The following is a 12,252-nucleotide window of genomic DNA, read 5'->3' as shown; positions in this document are numbered from 1 at the left end:
GTTTATCTATCATTTTCTCTTGGCCTCAGGGTCTAACGCGGAACGCATTTAGCCGGAGTGCAACCTGAATCGTACTGATATCACTCGTTCACTCATTCGATAAATATTTATATGATCGACCAATATGTGCTAGGCGTTGGGAAGTGGTACAGATATGAGAATATACGGTCCATGATGGCAAGAAGCGACAGTAATAACTACCATTTATTGTGAGACTACTTTGTGCCGGGCACTTTATTTGCATTATTTCTAATCCTTAAAACAAAAACAAAGTTAAAACCTCTCTAAGGTTGATTTTGTTTTGGAAAGTAAGCTTTCAAAGTCATTGCTTCTGATGGTTACTTTCTTGGATCGTGGCATTTCTCTAGGCCAGAGGTGTAGTAACTAAGCGACCCTTCTGAAGTTTTTCACCTAGCCTAACATTTCCCCAAATGACTAACTCCTGTGTATCCCAACACTGCATATATAGCTGACGTCAAGATGTGAGGTTCATCTCTACTACAAATCTTTATACTTCTCAGAACCTAAAAGTTCTTACACACGATAAAGGTAAGACTTCTTTTGATGAATGGTCTTATTGCTTGCCGTTTTAAAATTTTTCTGCAGCACAAATAGGGAAAGTGTTTGATAGGTTGAATTTCTTGCATTAGTGAAAGGGGGAACGTTTATCTGAAAATCACCCTTTTGTGTCTTCTATAAAAGATTTTCTTTTATAAGATACATGAATAAAATAAACAATTACTTAGGGACAGAAAATCACAAGACACATAATTATGTAAAGGTTTTTGCTTTTATCCTGTGTGTCTTCTAAATGACAGGCAGTGATTTCATCCCTATATTCTTAGCAATTTGCTAAAATTAAAAAAAATTTTTTTTTAAAAAGGATAAATCCCTAAAACCTAAAATAGAACAAATAACAGCAGGTGAAAGTTATAAAGTGAGAAGCAACAGCTTCAGTGTTCCCAGAAGCCCTATGAGGCAGGTTTTTGGTATCCTTATTTTAAGGAACTCAGTCACCAGTAAGTGGAGAGCTAGACTTCAGGTCCAAGCAGTTTGACCTTTAATAGCTCCAGAAAGGCTACTATACCAAAAGGATTAGTTGTTGCAAATATGTTAGCAGGAGGGCTCGGTTTTCTGCCTCATAGCTTTTGGACTTGAGCTGCAGTATCGACTCCCCTGGGTCTCCAGCCTGCTGGCCCACCCTGCCAAGAGCCCACATTTTGGACTGTCCATGCCTCCATAATCACCTAAGTAATTCTATATTCTGTGTCTCTGGAGAACCCTGACAAATATAGAAGTTTATAGTAGAGCAAATCCAAACAGCTGATGAACATGACACTCTACCTCACTGTCAGAAAAGCACAGAGACATAACAGTAAAATATCACTTCTCACCCACTACATTGGTAAAAAATACATACCTATATAAATAAAATATTTTTTAAATGATAATCTGCTGAAGGAAAGAGGACTCTCATACACTGTTGGTAGAAAGGTAAACTGTTACTGCCTTTTTGCAAAGCAACTATCAATATAAAGTATACAGGTAATGTTCCACAGTAATTCCACTCCTGGGAAACTGTCAACTAGAAATAAAGCACCATTCCATTAGGATGTATGTACAATGGTGTTGATTACTGCCTTGTATAGAACTAGTTCTGTGAAAGGTACTTTGGAGCCATACTGACTAGTTTGCCATCTACTAGCTATACAGCCTTGGGAAAGTTTCTTATCCACTCCTGTTCAGTTTCCTGCAATGGAGAGAATAACCTTAATTCAGTGACTTTATACACGTAAAGTGATTACAAAAAAATGCTTTGCATGCGGTACACACTCAGTAGGTGTTAGCTATTATTTCTTTACTGTGGCAAAAAAGTAAAATCATCTTGACTATCAATTAGGGATATAGTTAAATAAATTGGTGTTGCCTTCATAACTGTGAGATATTATGTAGCCATTCATAAGAATTAATTAAATCTATATGGAGAGATTACCTAGAGGCATTGAGGGATAAAAGCCAGATACAGAAAGATGGGATAATTATATATATAGAGAGAGAATAATTATAATAATTATATATACATGTATATAATTATCCCACTTTTATGAAGCAAACCATTCATTCATTTAACAAATATTTATTGAGCATCTATAATGCTGCAGACACTGTTTTAAATACTTGGTTCTGTTCTATGTTCTGGACATAATAATAATTATGTGTGTATGTGATTATACAATGAACAAAGATTTGGAAGGATACACATTAAGCTTTCAAGGCTACCTTAAGGATGAAGGTGATTAGAAAAGAAAAAGGAACTAGGCAAAAAGACTAAAAAAACTAGACGTCCATGATAAAACAGGAGGCATATGAATCTATTTATGTAAAACTGTCCATATGTGTGTGTGCTCCTGTGTGCTCATAAGGAAGTCTATGAAAAAACGGTCACCAAAATGTTGACTATGTTACCTCTCCATATAGAGACATTTCAAAGGATGGCAATTTAAATAGCAGTACAATGTAAATCAGTCACAATTTACATCATTTTATTTTAACTTCCTTGGAAATCTGAATATAAATATGTACTCAGATCTGCAAGGTTATTTCCAGAAATTGCACAAACAACACTAAAAGGGGAAAGCAAAATCGCTGCCTCTAGAGTTTCTTGGCACAAATCAGGCTAGGAAGGTCTCTCTGGCAGGCAGACCCATTTTGGTTTTGACTTCTCCCCTCCTTGGACTGTTAAGCAACCTAGACCCACATACAGCTATCTTCCTATAGATGATACCTTTCACCAGTTCTTACCCTGCTTATTCATTTTCCCATGAAAAGCAAATTGGCTTCACAACTCTCCTTTGGAATTAGAGACCTTAATTCCCACAAAATTAACCCAGAGGGTAATGGGCAGAGAAGTCAGGATGTGTGGCTTAATGTCAGGGGTGTGCATTTATTTCTTACTTTAAAAAGCAAAAAAAAGTAGGCAAATAAGTGTGATTTGTTTTCCATTTAACATTTCTACACTCACTTATCAGAGATAAAAATATTTTTTCACAGTAATCTATTGTGGGGTGGTTTTTTTTTTGCTAATTTTTAAAAATGCAAGAGAGGGTTTCTAAAATACAAAGCTTTGACACATTTTTATTTTCTAACATGGATAAGCTGCTTTCTATTCCAGTCAACCTCACAGACAGGTTTAAAATCTTCAATCAACATTTATCCATCAACATGAAAAACAATAGTTTAATAACTGTGGCTGTAAAATAAGGCCTCTTCTAACTCCAAGTGATTGCATATTAAAAAGGGACCTCATGATAATAGTTGAAAAGAAAAAACACAGTAAAGCAGCCCGGCTGTAAACTAATCATGTTATTACCCTATCTTTTAAAAAGTAATGTCAATAAAAGTGAAGTATTCTGCATGAAAACCTAGGAAACCTGGGAATCCAGGAGAGAGACCAAATTAGAGAAACATATTCATCCAGTCTTGGAATGTTTTCTGCTGTGCAGCAGAATGTTTCATGTGTCAGGGTGCTGGGAAATATTTTCAGGATTTCCACCTCTTCCTGCAAGGCCATGCTTAGCAAACTCTCTGCATAAGGAGTTGTGGTGTACGGCCTGGGCTGCTAACCAGCTGTTGCATCTTGAGTAGGCACTCACTCAACCTCTGTTTCTTCCGTTGTGAAATGAAGGAGTTGAGTTAGATTACTGTTTCTCAAACCTTAGCCAACATCAGAATCACATGGAGGGGTGACCCTACTCCAAGTTTATAGTTCACCAGCTCCAAGAATTTGCAGCCCTGACAACAGTTACACAACCCCCAAATGTCAATAAGGCTAAGGTTGAAACACAGGTCTACAGGTGTTCTTAATTTCTATGATTCTACCTCAAAGGGCCAGTTAGGGTTTTACGCTCCTAATCAGGCACACAATGAAAACCAAGTTATTTTCCACTCTTTTTACCTACCTAGGGCAGAGCTTGCCTGGTGTCAAAAGCCAGAGTTTCCAGATGGCTGTTCATTATTATGCTGGGATCCTCCATAGACAATCCTGCTCCATTTCTCTCAGCTCTGCCCCTGTCCTTCTGGGATTCTGTTGTCCTATTACCCAAATGAACAATGGGACTTGTACATACAGTAGATGCTTGGGGTCTAAACCACTCATTACTGCTTGAGTATTAGTCTCTCCAGGCCCCAGCCCCACAAAACATCAATATTTCACTGGGAATCCAATCTAGCCTCTACAACTGTTTCCAGGGCAATCTTCCTTCTTTCTCTTCCAGATTGTTCTTGTTGATAAGCAACAGCTTTTGATTTAATGTTCAGTTATAATATTCTCCCTAAAGGAAAGCTGGAACACATTTCATGATATGAGGTTCCACCATAGCAACAGAAGGCTTTTTAATGCATGCATGAATATTCAGGATCTAATCAGTGGCATGTGAATGAATTGATACTGCTGAGAATTATTATTCTATGCAGATAGAACAAGCAAACTACAATCTTTTATTTGTTTACATGACACTGGGGGGGATATTTGAACTTTTCTAGGATGCAATTTCTAGTCATTTGTTAAATCTATATGCCTCTTCCATCCTTCAGATAGTGGAAACTACAGATGGCCCACAATGAAATGAACTTTTAGATGAAGTATTTTAAACATTTAATGGGTTTTTATTTAAACAGGTAATTTCATGGTGTTAATAAGATGGTGACATTGCTTCTTCATTCTTTCAAATTCTCTAATTAAAAAGTCTAGCTACCTGACACACTTAGAGTCATGGAAACTCAGACTTTAACACTATATTTTGCCTTTGATCATCTATCAGAGATATAACCTCTTTTGGTTTACCAGTCCCTTTACTAATGTGATGAAATCTATAAACCCTTTCCCCAGAAAGCACATATATTTGGGTACACATAACATTTCACCACAATTTGATGGGATGTTCACACATTCTTCATAGAACCCCCAGAGGATCAGGTTATTGAGTTAAGGACCCCTGCCTTAAAGCAGCATGGGAGGAGTGTCTCAGAAGCCTGGATCAGATCTTATGCACTCTCCAGTTCCCTGCTCTTAGAGCTCCCCAGGAGAGGCAGGGGGTTGGAGGGGCTCCTTTACCTTAAATAGGCACATACCTTCTACAGTTAGAATTTTAGGATGCTTTAGTACTTGCATATAGGTATGTGCAAGTTTCCTTTGACTGCAGGTCATAGAAACTCAAAGTAACAAGTGAAAAAGAGGATTTATTGTCCTACATACCTGCGAACTGGATCTAGGACTTCAACAATGTCATGGAGACATTCATGCTTTTTCTCAATCATGATCTTGAGACCTCTCTCTCCCTCCCTCCCTCCTTCCCTCCCTTATCTTTTGGCTCTGCTTCTTCTCTGTTGTCTTTATTCTGAAGCAAAAAATGTCTACCAGCAGCTCCAGGATTAAATTCTCAACCAAAGAGGAGTTTCTTTCTTTCTGAGAGTTCCATAAAAAGTCCCAGGAAGACTCTCAGTTACCAGTCCCAGATCACATGCTGCAGCCAGCGGTGGATCATAAACCATGTGGGCTGGGAACAGGAAGGAATGATCGCTAAGGGGAGATTGAGAGCTGCTGCTAAAGGAAGGGGAATGGATGCCGGCCAGAGGGGCAAACACACAATGTGTACTACCATACGGAGAGCAAGTTACCAAGGGATTAATAAAATGTCAGGCTTTATCCATCATCTTCCCTCATTCTCATGTCACCATTTCATTAAAATAAGCCACACACTTAAAGAATGACTTAGACTCAGTCACAATATAGGTGGAGGAATTATTTGCTAAAATTTTATTGGGGGAGGAGGATAATAATTCTCTAGATTTGCTGTGAGGTTTTAAAAATGCATTGATTGGTCTAATAAGTTGATTAATATTTCTCCAGGTACATGTGGTGATACTGAAAGGTTGATCTCCTGAAGTTGTGGTGACTTGGTGTAAACTTCTATAAAAGGATTATTCTCCCATGTAGCATATTTCCCTATGGTAAATGACTATATTTTTTTCTTTTAATTTTGAAAAAAAAGAATAAAAAAGGAAAATGCAAGGAACAATGCAGTTGTCATCCAAGACCCCTCTACCTATAATTAATAAATGTTAGTATTTTGTCATTTTTGCTCCAGATTTACATAAATGTTTATACAATAAAATCTTACATAAATGCAAAATGAAGTCACTCTCTCCACAGTCCTATTTCTCTATTTTCTAGAAGCAATAACTATATAATTTGATTTTTTAAGAAACTATTTCAGACTTAAAAAAAGCAGATAGGCTAATATAACAGATGCTTTGTAGTCATAATTAAACTTAAGACATAAAATATTGCCAGTTAAGGTCCCTGTGTATACACTTCCCTAATCTCATTCCCCCCCCTTTCCACCACAGGTGACCACTACGCTGAGTTTGGTGTTTATCACTTCCATGACTATTTTTGTTTCTATGGCTACTACTGCTACTACACATACACATACACACACACACACACACACACACACACACACACAATTTTTAATCAAGGTAAAGTAGACTTTAAATATTTTATATATGACATTTATATATTATACATTAATAAATTTATATTTAATTATATAATCATATAAGTATTTTATATTAGTTATAGGTATATAAAGTATTTACTATACATATACAAAGTTCTACACATATAAATGCTGTATGTACTTGTACAACTTGCTGTTTTAGTGGAATAGTTTGTTCTGAGATTTACTTATGTTGAAGCTATGTAATTCTAGTACATTCACCCATGGTATGTTACATTTGAAATTAATCTGTAAAAGACATTGCAGCTTCTGGCTTTCTCTCTCTCTCTCTTTCTCTCTCTCTCTCTCTCTCTCTCTCTCTCTCTCTCTCTCGTGCTCTCCCTGGGGAAGCCAGCTGCTGTATCTTCAGCAGCCCCGTGGACAGACCCACATGGTAAGGAGCTGATGCCTCCAGCCATCAGCCTCCTGAAAGGCACTGGAAGCACATCTTGTAGTGTAGGCAAGCTCTCCAGTGACTGCAGCCTCCTGAGAGACCCTGAGCCAGAAGCACCCAGCTAAGCTGCTCACGAATTCCTGACCCTCAAAGAAACTGTATAAATATTGTTTCCAGCTGCTAATTTGGTGGGGGGGGGATTTTTACATGACATAACTAGAACGATATTGAAGCAAATCTAAGCATTCATCAAAACACCACATTTTGATGGAGTGCAGATGTGAAACATTTTCTCAGGAGGAATAATTTTCCTTGATTCTTACCACTAGAGGGCAAAATAGTCACAAATGATGGCTTGAGGAAAGAATTGAAAGGCTTTTTCTCTTTCCATGGAACTACAGATGTCAGAGACACAGAAAAAAACCTTAGAGATCATCTGGTACAGTCTGTGAGGTCACAGATGAGGATTCTAATGCCCAGAGATATAAATTGACTGGTTCGAGGTCACACAGACTTAGGTCTAAATGTACAAACTCGGTTGCATATAATAACATGTAGACCAGGTAACTGTTAATCAATTCTGTTGTTTTTTTTAAAATCGCTAGGTACAGAATAGAGAGAGAAGGCTTTTTAAAAATCCTCTGTATTTCAATTAACCTATTAATATCCCTAAAATCAAAAAATGTATAATTGGGTGCCTATTACGAGCCACTTACCAGACCTTATGTACTATACGTCTTCTCATTTAATCTGCACAACAAAGCTTTGAAACTTATACTTATCAATGCATGAGGGACAGTATTTTCCAAGGACATATAGCTAGAAAGAAGGAAAACAAATTTGAATCTGGTACAAGTTAAATCTCACTACAATAATTTTGGCAGGGGTGAGGGGACAACTCAATCTTTGATTATACCAGAAGTTTGTTGCTTCTGGAAATCTTTTAGTACGTTAAGATACTTAGGTGGTTGCCATATAGCATTAAAGAGGAAAGAAAAGAATAATTTTGATGACTCTCCTTCCTTTCTTCCCTGAGGACACATTCTTTCTCTCTCTCTCTCTCTCTCCCCCCTTGCCTCTTCCCTTCTTTCTATCTGAGCAGCTGTATGATCTTGGTTAACCTTCCTGGAGCTTCATTTTGTTGCACCCCCTTCATTTCCAAAATGAGAATACACCTACCTCCTTCAGACTTTCAACAGGGATGCTGTGATGATTAATGAGGAAGTCTTTATGAATCTCATTTGATTTTGCTGAAGACAGGTGTTTAATAAAGCTGATGAATCATTATAATGGTAATTAGTCATATTTTAGGACAGATGGGCAGATGTCTGGCAGCAGTGACTTGGCCGGAGCTGTCACCACACCAAAGCAATACAGCGCTGTCAATGTGTCAACTGCATCAAGTTAGGAACAAAAAGAGTGCAATATCTGCCCAACTCACACACTGCTTGATCACCATCCCTGCCTGGTACATACTGGTGCACCGTCACAACAGTCCCAAGGCAGGCAGGCATGCAGACAACCCTGGAAGAACCACCTTACTACTGTGATATATAGTCTCCAAGGAGAGCCACCATTGATGCCTTCTCTCCTTGTACATGCACACCATTCCTCGTATATGCATGTATATGCACGTCACACCAAGGGATTGAGCCTATTTCTCCTCCCCTTGAATCCGGACTGACTTAGACCAGTAGGTTGCTCTGGCTATGATTCTGCTTATTCCAGGTCAAGCCTTCAGGAGGATGGCAGCTTCTGCTTCCTCCCTCTTGGAAGAGAGCTGCAGTGCAAGGAGTCACTAGGAGGAAGCTCAAGCTAGCCAAGTGGAGAGACAGAGACAGAGACATGCCAACCAGCTCTCAGATGTTCTAGACATCACATCTGACGTTATGGACATGAGGAGTGAAGAAGCAATCTTAAACATTTCAGCTCCAGTAGACACCATGTGAAGCCAAAGAACTCTCCAGCCCAGACTGCAGAAACAGGAGAATTAATACATATTTGGGGACTTCCCTGGTGGCGCAGTGGTTAAGAATCTGCCTGCCAATGCAGGGAACATGGGTTCGATCCCTGGTCTGGGAAGATCCCACATGCCGTGGAACAACGAAGCCTATGTGCCACAACTACTGAGCCTGCGCTCTAGAGCCCGTGAGCCACAGCTACTGAGCCTGTGTGCCACAACTACCGAAGCCCATGCACCTAGAGCCCGTGCTCTGCAACAAGAGAAGCCACCGTAATGAGAAGCCCGTGCACCGCAACAAAGAGTAGCCCCCCGCTCGCTACAACTAGAGAAAGCCCACACTCAACAACAAGACCCAATGCAGCCAAATATAAATAAATAAAATAAATAAAATTTCAAAATAAATAAATAGAGACTTCCCGGGTGGCGCAGTGGTTAAGAATCCGCCTGCCAATGCAGGGGACACGGGATCGAGCCCTGGTTCGGGAAGATCCCACATGCCGCGGAGCAACTAAGCCAGTACGCCACAACTACTAAGCCCGCATGCCACAACTACTGCAGCCCGCGTGCCTAGAGCCTGTGCCCTACAACCAAGAGAAACCACCGCAATGAGAAGCCTGCACACCGCAACAAAGAGTAGTCCCCGCTCGCCGCAACTAGAGAAAGCCCGCGCACAGCAACAAAGACCCAATGCAGCCAAAAACTTAAATAAATAAATAAATAAATTTAAATAAATAAATAAAGCTGAGAGGGGCCTAACAACAACAAAAAAATACATATTTGGTACTGGGAAGCCATTTTGTTCTCAGGATGTTTGTTACCTGGCAATAGATATTTGAAACACCTATCACCATTTAAAATAGGGTTTTATACCTCTTGATACTCTCTTTGCTAAAGGAAATAGAATATTCTTTCAGAGAAATGAAATGAGAAAAGTTTCAGTTGGGTAAAATGGAGGGGAGTAATTCCTTTTTAGAGGATAGATTTTGGCCTCATAAAAGTTCTAATAGAGCATTTATTCCTTTCTGCATTCATTCACTCAATAAATATGTGTTGAATAAATTTATTGTCTGTTGTATATCTGGTACAGTTCTGGGCATGGAGTACATAGTGCTAAATGAGACACATATAGTGCTGACATCCTAATTGGAGAAGACAACAACTACAAAATAAGATTATTGCAGCCAATGGTAATGCATCTGAGAGGGGGTAATGTGATAGCATTATCATAATCTTTCCAAGGGTCACTTCCTCATGTATCTGCAATAAACAGAAATAAAGAAAGAGTTCCCCCTAAGCTTGCAATACAGTTTAATTATCTGCAACCTAATTAGCAGTTTCTTGGTGTGGGGACACACTCACAATTTAGGGCCTTCCCATTTTAGACTTCACGTCTGTAGCTTGGCTAACACTGAAATAGATCTGATAAGAAAAGGGTTTTTTCTGCTACCTTATCACTTTGGGGGAGGTGAAGGTGGGATGTGCTAACATTGAAGGAACAGGTGCTGTGAAGCCCAGGCCGGGTCTATTAACACAATCTGAGCCATGGCCACTTCTGTGCTCAAAGAAAATAAGTTTGAATTAGGAAAGAAACAAGGAGCTAGATATTTGATAGTCCTAAATTTCTGGAAAGTTTAACTTACTGATTTTCTTCTAAAGGAAGGGTACTTTTCATGAGAGAATTCAAGTGGAAAAACCACTCTTCTTTCATACATAACATGGCTCTCTGTGCCATCCTGTGAGTCTGCTCTCAGGCACTTCCTTATTCTTTTAAAATTAGCAGTGACTCCTTCGAAAGCAGTGATTCTGACTTACTTTCTTTGCTTCTTCAGCCTTTCACGCAATATCCCTCCCAAAGCACATGCTTAATAAATATCTGTTGGACGAGCAGATATTGGATAAAGAGACCAGTATCTGCATTTGAATCTTAGCTCTGCAACGTACTAGCAGTGTGACCTTGGTCAAGTTACTTAAGTTTTCTATATTTCCATTTTCTCAATTGTAAAGTAGGAAACATAATATTTACATGATTGCTTGTAATAAAAATTAACTACTCACATACATATAATACATACATAGTGCAATTAATGCAGAGGTTACATGTGGTTGAAGCTAATTAAATGTAGTTCCTCCCCAAAGAGGGTATTTGCCTTTAGATAAAATCTGGGAAAAGTGAAGATCACTGCTATGATCTGAATGTTTCTGTTCCCCACCCCCCAAGTTTATACATTGAATACTAACCCCCAAGTTGATGGTATTAGAGGTGAGGCCTTTGGGACATGATTAGGTCTAACCAGGTGGATGGGATTAGTGCCCTTCTAAAAGAGGCCAGAGAAAGCTCCCCTGTCCCCTTCTGCCATGTGAGGACACAGCAAAAAGACATCTGTCTTTGAACCAAAAAAGCCGGCTCTCACCAGACACTGAATCTGCAAGCGCCTTGATCTTGAATCTCCCAACGTCCGCAACTGTGAGAAATCAATTACTGTTGTTATGAACCATTCGGTCTATGGTATATTGTTATGGCAGCCCAAATGGACTAGAAGGATCACTATTGCTAGAATTCAATTTGAGTTTTTTTTTTTATTTAAATGGTGACTTTTCAAACTCTGCTTTCACCTAAGATAAATTTCTTATTTGGCCGCTATTACTTGCAATATATGAGTAACTATTATAATTTATCAAGTCACTATTTTGGAAACAATAATATTAAGCTTTAAATCGACCATGTAGTGATCAAAGTTTGCTAAGGCAAAAGGGTTGGAAGGACAGAAAAACAAAGCAGCAAACTTGACTCCTTTTACAAACTACAGTCTTAACACCAGAAGAGCTAATCTTGAAATGTCTGTTCATAGGAAACTCACTGTAAAGTCCCATGATGTTAATGGGATAAGCAATACATCCTTGCCAAAAAGATACCCAGCTAGATATTTTGGAAAAATGTGTCTTCTATTAAAGGCTATTACCTAAAGAGAAAAAATGACACAAACAGTTTTTGTCACTTTTTTGTGTATCTCATATTTGTGGAATACGTGAAAATGGAATTATTGATACAAAATTTGAAAAATTCAAATGAGGTGATTATTATAATTTTTAAATTATAAGCTTTATTTGGCAAGGTGAGAACATACAAGAGCTGAGATTCACCAGTATTTTAAAATGAATGATAATGAGAAAAAATTATGACTAGGACAATCAGCTTAACATTAAAAGCCACTTGTTTTAGACTGTAACTTAACAGGAAACAAAATGATGATATTCAATTTATGGCATAATCTCTTTAAGTGGCAGAAGCTATAGCCTTTAAGAAGATTCAAACCTTTTCTTCTCTAACTACTAGG

Source organism: Neophocaena asiaeorientalis, unplaced genomic scaffold, assembly GCF_003031525.2.
Source record: "Neophocaena asiaeorientalis asiaeorientalis breed wild unplaced genomic scaffold, Neophocaena_asiaeorientalis_V1.1 scaffold134, whole genome shotgun sequence".
Classification (NCBI taxonomy): domain Eukaryota; kingdom Metazoa; phylum Chordata; class Mammalia; order Artiodactyla; family Phocoenidae; genus Neophocaena; species Neophocaena asiaeorientalis.
This window is presented reverse-complemented; position numbering follows the sequence as displayed.